The sequence below is a fragment of the Miscanthus floridulus genome, unplaced genomic scaffold (assembly GCF_019320115.1).
Source record: "Miscanthus floridulus cultivar M001 unplaced genomic scaffold, ASM1932011v1 fs_605_4_5, whole genome shotgun sequence".
NCBI lineage: Eukaryota > Viridiplantae > Streptophyta > Magnoliopsida > Poales > Poaceae > Miscanthus > Miscanthus floridulus.
Genome location: NW_027097004.1, coordinates 77,927 through 85,935, shown reverse-complemented (window position 1 = coordinate 85,935; position 8,009 = coordinate 77,927).

Here is an 8,009-nt window from a genome sequence, read left to right as displayed (position 1 = left end):
CGCTCGCGCCACTGACACCACCCTCATCATCACCGCCTCCGGACGCCCATCATCGCCGACCCCTACATACGTCAATCATCACCGCTGACCCCTACGTACATCGATATGTGTTTGTATGTGATATATGTAGAGGAACGCCTTGTTGTGTTGTATGCAGAGCAATGCCGTCGTTGTGTTGTATGCAGAGCAACGCCGCTTCGTTGTGTTGTATGCGGAGCAACGCCACCTCATTGTGTTGTATGCGGAGCAACGCCGCCTCATTGTGTTGTATGCGGAGCAACGCCGCCTCGTTGTGTTGTATGTGGAGCAACGTTGCCCTATTGTTGTATATGTGGAGCAACGCCGCCCCATTGTTGTATATGCGGAGCAACACTGCCTTGTTGTTGTATACCCTAGCGAGAACGACGATTCAGCCCTAGCAAGAACGATGATTCGCCCTAGCGAGAACGACAAATTCGCCCTAGCGAGAACGACGAATTTGCCCTAGCGAGAATGACGAATTTGTCGTTTATATGACTTGTTTACATATATGACTTGTTTACATATATGACTTGTTGACATATATGATTGTTTATATATCTGAATTGTTTATATATATGACTTGTTTATATATGTGACTTAGATTTATTTTGTATATGACTTATTGTACATATATGACTTGTTTACAAATATGAATTGTTTATATATATGACTTGTTTATATGACTTGTTTATATATGTGACTTAGATTTATTTTGTTTATGACTTATTGTACATATATGACTTGTTTACATATATGGCTTGTTTATATATATGTGACTTAGATAAATTTGTATATGACTTACTGTATATATATGACTTGTTTATATATGTGACTTAAATTTTGTTAAATTTGTTAGATATGGCTGTCCTGGGAGACAACATGGAGGAAGAAATGATGAATATTATTGTCAATGCTGGTGAGCAGGATGTTGATGACGGAAGTCAATACCTAGCTCTTGAAAATGAGCAAGAAAATGTTTTGCAAGAAAATACAGGCGAGGTATATATACTAAACATATATTATATGTGAATATTGTATATATTTCTGTGTACAAAAGATATTTATTTATTATTTTTTTATATGTAGCCCTCTGGATCGGTGACCACAACGGCGAAGAGCAAAAATGTTCGAGGACCGAAGAAACCACTAGAGGGCCGGTACATAATATCAGATTTCAACATCGAGACAGGCAAACCACTTGGTCCACATAAAAGGAAATTCATGGAACACTGTGGGTACCTTGTAAGGGACAGAATTCCGAATCAGTATCCATGAATGGAAGAAAAAGATCAACGAGCCTGATGTTAGTTTTGTCTCTGATGTTGACAAGAATTTGCTCTGGAATGATATCCTTGCCCATTTCACGTTGCAAGCAGATGATTATGATGATATCAACGATGATGAATTGAAGGAGCTAGTTCGATCATGGGCTATGAAGAAGATGGCCACACAATTCCAGACTTGGAAGAAACACCTATACAACACATACATCAAGAAGAACAAAACGCTGAATTTCAATACTGCTACGGGCCCAATCTTGAAATAGAGGCCCTATTGGAATGATTTCGTAGAGTACAAGACATTAGCAGAGGGTGAGCCACGGGTGAGAAGGAACCAAGAGAATGCCCAAAAAATATATTAATACTTTTTCCTTTAACTTTTATTGAAGACTGAATGGTTGAGGGAAAGGGTCATACGACTTGACCAACTTAAAGCAATTCGAGAGACTATAGCAGGATTTCTAAATGACCAGGTCATCAACCCCAACGGCGAGTTCTACAATAACCCGAACGAAACGTAGATGCCAAATCTGGAGGAGTGAATTGCTAAGGACATAAACAATTTATATATCAAACCTTTCTAATATATATATATATATGTATGCACATATTATATGTACATAAAATAACGTGTGTATATATATGATCATCATATATATATGCATGTACGTGTATATTCGTTTGTTATTTATGTACAAAGTTCGAACAAAAACTTACGTGTGCGAAGTACACATATATATTACTATTAGCAGCGTATTCGAAAATGTATTTTAATATCAAAACTAATCATTAAATGAAAAAAGAAACCAAAAATAGAAACCAGAAAAAGGAAAAAAAGAGAGGGACATTTAGTCCCGGTTGGTAACACCAACCAGGACTCAATGTCCTGCCCCGTGGCGGTCCCTGGCCAGGCCTAGAGGCCCCCTTTACTCCCGGTTGGTGTTTCCAACTGGGACTAAAGGTCCCCCTTTAGTCCCGGGCGTCAAGCCAGGACTAAAGGAGGGTACCTTTAGTCCCAGATTGGTGCTCCCAGTTGGGAAACCGGGACTAAAGGGGTTTCCCAACTAGGAGCAAAAAGCCTTGCTGCACCAGTGGCACCATCCTTGCCGCATCCACGAGTTCATGACGCCGAGAGCACTAGCTTCTCCCACTGCTCGGCTCCACAAACTCATTCATGCAGGCGTCCACCACACAAGCCATGGGCATGGCGAGCCCCAGTAGTCCCGGCATTGAACACCTAGGAGGTGCCCTCCTCCACTCTAGTTTGGGGGACTAGCCCAATATCCAGACGCAGCCCTGTCGGTCCACGAAGCCCAATGGAAGCCCACCAGTAGGCCAACCCAATAAAGCCTTAGCCTATAACCTGGCCATAGTTTGGGCTGAGCCTAGTCAAAGGAGGTCCACCTAGTCGTAGTCCTTTTTTCCTAGAAAACCTATCCAACTTCATAAATTCATAACTAATTCATCCTTGCTCAGAAAATTATGAAACAAGTTTCTAAATTTATATAAAATCATGAACTATCTTTTGGTGCCCTTGTTGGGATCATTTGGATCTTCTAATTGCTGTTTATTGGATCCTATTTCTAGTAGTTGCTCATATTTATTTCCATGTTGTATGTTTTGCATAGCTTCAGATCCAAGGAAGCTTTTGAAGGATGAGACAGACTGTGTGAGTATGACTGCATTTACAACTTGAAGCTTACCATTTCGACAATGCAGGTGTCATGGCTAGACCATTCTCTTAGTAACCTATTTAGACATTGAAGTAGTTGTGCTAGTGCTTTTTATTTTGTTGCTTGCTTGCTACTTGATTGCATTGATTGAAACCCCTACCTTAAATGAAACCCATACACTCCTATTTATATTTGCGCATGCTTATGCTATACCTTGCTTGCTTGCATATACCTCACTACTTTGATTAGCGAGACTTGATGGATGTTGGATGGTGGATGTGAGTGGAGGCTTTCGAACCGATGCCTTGTGTAGTGATACTTGGGATAAGTGATTCTCCTTTCCTTGAGAGTGAGGTGTTAGAGTTGAGATATGAGGGTGAACTTCAGGTGGAGTGACTGATGTGACATGCCAGGGGAGTACTTGGGGCTCCCTAAAGGTACCTATGGTAGGTACAACTTGTGGATATGGAGGAGGTGTGGTGATTGTGCTATCGAGGGCACGAGTCTTCTACGACCCATTAGAGGAGATGGTTGCTCTAGCCATATAAGGACTGATATGTTGGTGTGATCATGCTTCACAGGACTTTTACGTGCACACCACACGCTCCATGGGAGGGGTCCCAGGCTTATGACTTTGCTTAGGATGGCACCATTACTGTCGGAGTTAGCGGATAGTGTTTGGGAGGGTGAGCGTGGGGCTCACACCATCCCGAGACTCGACCACCACTAGCCTAGTTGGTTCAAATTCACAACTTCAGGTACCCGGTGGCGACCCAGTGTTTTTCCTAGGCCTAAGAGAGGCAGGATGGTGCCATTACAGTGGGTCCGAGTTTGGGTGTTCTGACCCCTAGTCAGATCGCTACCGCGCTAGGTTCACTTCGTGTGGGATTTCCAAGTTGTACACAATCTGCAGAGTTTGTAATCTATACGTATAGCTGTGTCCTCAGGATATGGACAATATCCTATGTTCTATTACCCCAATTAGTGTGAGATTGTTTTCTTCTCTCCCCTTAGTTGATCTAAGGTCTAGGCCTAAGGCCGTTGAGGCAAGGACGAGAGGGAGTTGTCCTTGTCGCCTAGAGAGCGAGGCAGAGGTGTGATTATGGAAGAAGAGGGATGATGGGTGAGATGACTTGAGGTGATGTGCGAGAGTGGGAACCTGACTCCTTGGGTGGGCTCAGGCTGTGAGAATGAGAGTGGGAACCTGACTCCTTGGTGGACTCAGGACTTGGAGATGTTTTGGTGGATATTACTATTATTATTATTTATTGCATATTAGGATGCAACCCACAGCCCAAAATAATAGGATCACCAGATCCCTTAGAATATAGGCCACTTAAAGCTCATATGTGCTGACCATGGCCTACATGCATCTAGCGGCATGCAGGATGATGGACTTGCAGGTTTGTTGGGAATGCTATAAGGTCACGACTGCGCTCAAGGATGCCTCTGGATGTGAACTTCGCCGAGCTTCGTTGTTACGCTCTGATAGATTGATGTTGTTTTCCTTGTTTGTGGATCGATCCTCATAGATTTAATCTCGTAGTTTGTAGTATGTTAGTATCCAAGTGTACTTCGAATTTGTAATAAATGATTTGTAATGCTTTGTATGGAAATGAAATCAGCTGAAATAGAGATTGCACGTGATAGTTTTTATTCCTAGGACTATCACATATGTGCAGGGATTTTAGAAATCTCGGTTTGTTTCATATATGAAATATAAGTAGAAGCCTTGATTAAATCTAACCAATGTTTAAACATGGCCATCACAGGAGCAACTTTTATCTTTTTGACTATGGCATAGAGCAATTGTAATTCAATGTTGTGAACAAATCTTGTATCTTGGCTAGGAAACAAAGTCATGGCAATCCAACGATGCATGAACCTCAAAGTAGGACGTTGAATGTTCATATTACGAAGTTGAAATTTGCCAACTACGGCTTGACCCAAAATTTCTCTCCAAAATTCATGACGAATAAAACCTTTGAGAGAATGATCTAGATTAATTAAGCATTTTCTATGAAAGCCTAAGTGAGAACTGAGATCTTTCCAAGTGAGAAAATATTGTTGTTCAAAAAGTCAGAAAGTAAACCCATTCTCTACTTCTTGTAGGGAGCATAAAAATTGGATAATCAGGAGGCGAGAACCTTTCAGCGAGAACCTTTCTCCCAAACAGGAGCAACGTCCTCCCATCCAATGTCTTTCTTTTTGAGTTAGTGAGGAGCTCAACCCTGACCTCTCCATTTATAGCCGGCGCCAAACCAGTCAGAATGGTGTGGGGCAACGGTTAGGAGTCATTAGAGGAACGACGGCGCCAATGGCCACCTGCAGGGTGCGGCCACACCCCAGGTGTGCTCACACCTATGGTAGGCCCGCTCAGCTCCCCTTTGGCAAGTGGCTCCCAATGGCTAAGTGGGAGCTAGCCGTTTTAGTTTGGCAAAATTTCACTCTCAAAATTGCTAAATTTTGATTTTCCACAAAGGTTTTATTATATTTTGAAATTTTTATAAATATTTTAAAAATGAGAAATGATAATATAAAATTCTAAGTAACTAGAAAATGATTTTTATTTTATTTTCTAAAAAAGTTGATTTTAAACAAAATTTTAAATTTTGAAATTTAAAATATAAATTTATTTTAAATTTTAGAATTTTAAGATAACTATCGATTTACCTTCGGCAAGGGCTCGTCATTTATTATCTGTCGGGCAAGACTCCCCCTCCTCTATTGATCTGGAGCTGCATGAACAAACTCAGAGAAATTCTCTGGGTTGCCCCGAGATTTTCCCTGTGTTGTTTACGGGAATAGCGACAGCTATTTGTGCAATTTTCGTTTCTATCATTTTATTAAAACTTAGTTGATTTGTAACAGAGGAGGATAAACTTTTAATCTTTGAATTAATATTTTCGAGCATTTTATCATTGAATATAAGCTTTTTAGTAAGATTTTCGTTTATTTTCGCTTGACCTAAAACTAGGTCCTTCAAGGAGGGTTGGTTTGAGTTATAATTTGAATTGAAATTTGAATTGTAATTATTATTACCTCCTTGGAAGCGCGACTGATTATTATTACCTTGAAATGGTGGATGCACTTGGTTGTTCCACCCATTTCTCCTTGTGGAAGAGACCCGTTATTGATGAATGCAGTGTCCACATGGGTCTCAGGGCAATCATTCCCTAAATGTCCACTTTCACCACAGACCTCGCACGTCATATACGAGTCCATGGCCTTGATGGTGCCATACATTGACTCCTTTTTGTGGGCACGCTTGTCAAGTCTTTTCATAAGTAGGTCCATTTTGGTGGCAAGCATATCCGTCTCCTTCACGATATGAATGCCTTTTTGTTGTTTTTGTGATATTTCCTCGCTCTAGCTCTAATTTGACACCATCTTTTTGATGAGATACGTAGCTCCATTGATGGTGAGCGAGAGGGAAAGCCACTCTAGCAGTGGCATCAATGTGCCCTCTCGACATGGGTGTTAACCCATCATAGAAGTTCTAGGAGCACAAGCTAGCTTTCTATCCCGTGGTGTGGGCAGGCAAGGATGTATTCTTGCAGCCTTTCCCACACCTCGGGGATGGACTCTAGCATTTTGCTGGAAGCTTGAAATCCTTCCCCACAAGGCATTGGTTCTGCCCATGGGGAAGAACTTGGTGAGGAATGTTGTGGAGCATTTTGCCCATGTTTTCATAGTTTTCTTGTCCTTATAGAACCACTGCTTCACCTTCCCCATGAGGGAGAAGGAAAATAGATGGAGCCTAATGCTCTCTGGTGCAATGTCTTTGATGACGATGGTGTCACACAGCTTAAGGAATTGTTGAAGATGTGCATTCGTGTCCTTGCTAGGCAAACCATAGAATGAGTTTTCCTACACCATCATGATCAGACCAGTCTAAAGTTTGAAGTTTCCGTTGCCCGTGTTGATAGCGGGCTCAATGGGCACGTTGGCTATAGCGGGCATGGAGTACTTGTGGAGTGACTTGTTGGCCATAGTGGTAGTAGCTAATGGTGCGGGGGTGACTGGTTCGTTTGTTGGAGGAGTAGAAGAAGAAGAAGCAGTACAGGACCAGTTCTTCCTTAGGAGTGCTTCTAGATTTCGGCTGTAATAATCTGGCAAGACAAAACCGGTCATACACTATCTTGTTTTCATCCACAATAGAAGAAAACATGAAAGATTAGCCTACATGAGTAATGTCTACTACACATTCATATTATCATGGACATGCCCTACTAGAATCTTTTAATTGATGCCTTCCCCGACAACGGCACCAGCCATGCTTGTTGGCATTTCTAAGCGACATTACCTAGAATGGAGTTTTGAGTCCATCCCCGACAACAGCACTAGAAATGCTTGTTGGCATTTCTTAACTTTGTTACTAAGATTTGGGTTTCCTAGCAACGCCGCCAAGAAATACCTTGATGATAGTTCTTAACAATTACAGAAAGTATCCGCAAGCACACTGGAATTATAGTTATAGCATTTCACCCCCAAAGTATTCAGGGTATCGTTATTTGTATTTTCCCAAAGGAAGGCATAGTGTAAAAGTTTCTAGTGGGGACATGAACAAGATAATGTTTCTATATACTAGACCAATAGTCAACATAGGGGTAAGTCATGATGGTTTAAAGATAGTGCAACACACACTCATGACAACCTCAAGGATAAATGGAAAAGGGAGAATAAAGAATAAATGAATGTTCCTAAGTGGAGCAGGTTTATCCTAATATAGTCATGCAAAGAATAGTGTGTGATCATACAAATACACGGTTAGATCTAGACCTAAGTGTAAGATGGACGGGGAGACCTTCGAGCACTGGTCTACCAGCAAACTTGGGAGGCTTTACGAACTCCTATACGAATACCCGAACATGGGGATTACAAGGGACAGACATGGCTGTCACCACCTACCGCCTACCCCTCAACCATGGAGCACCGTCACATCCGAAGGTTCCTATATACCCTGACCACTAGGCTTGTGTATAAAGAAACTACCCGTATCCCCTTGGGACTCCGACCCTATAGATTGACAAGC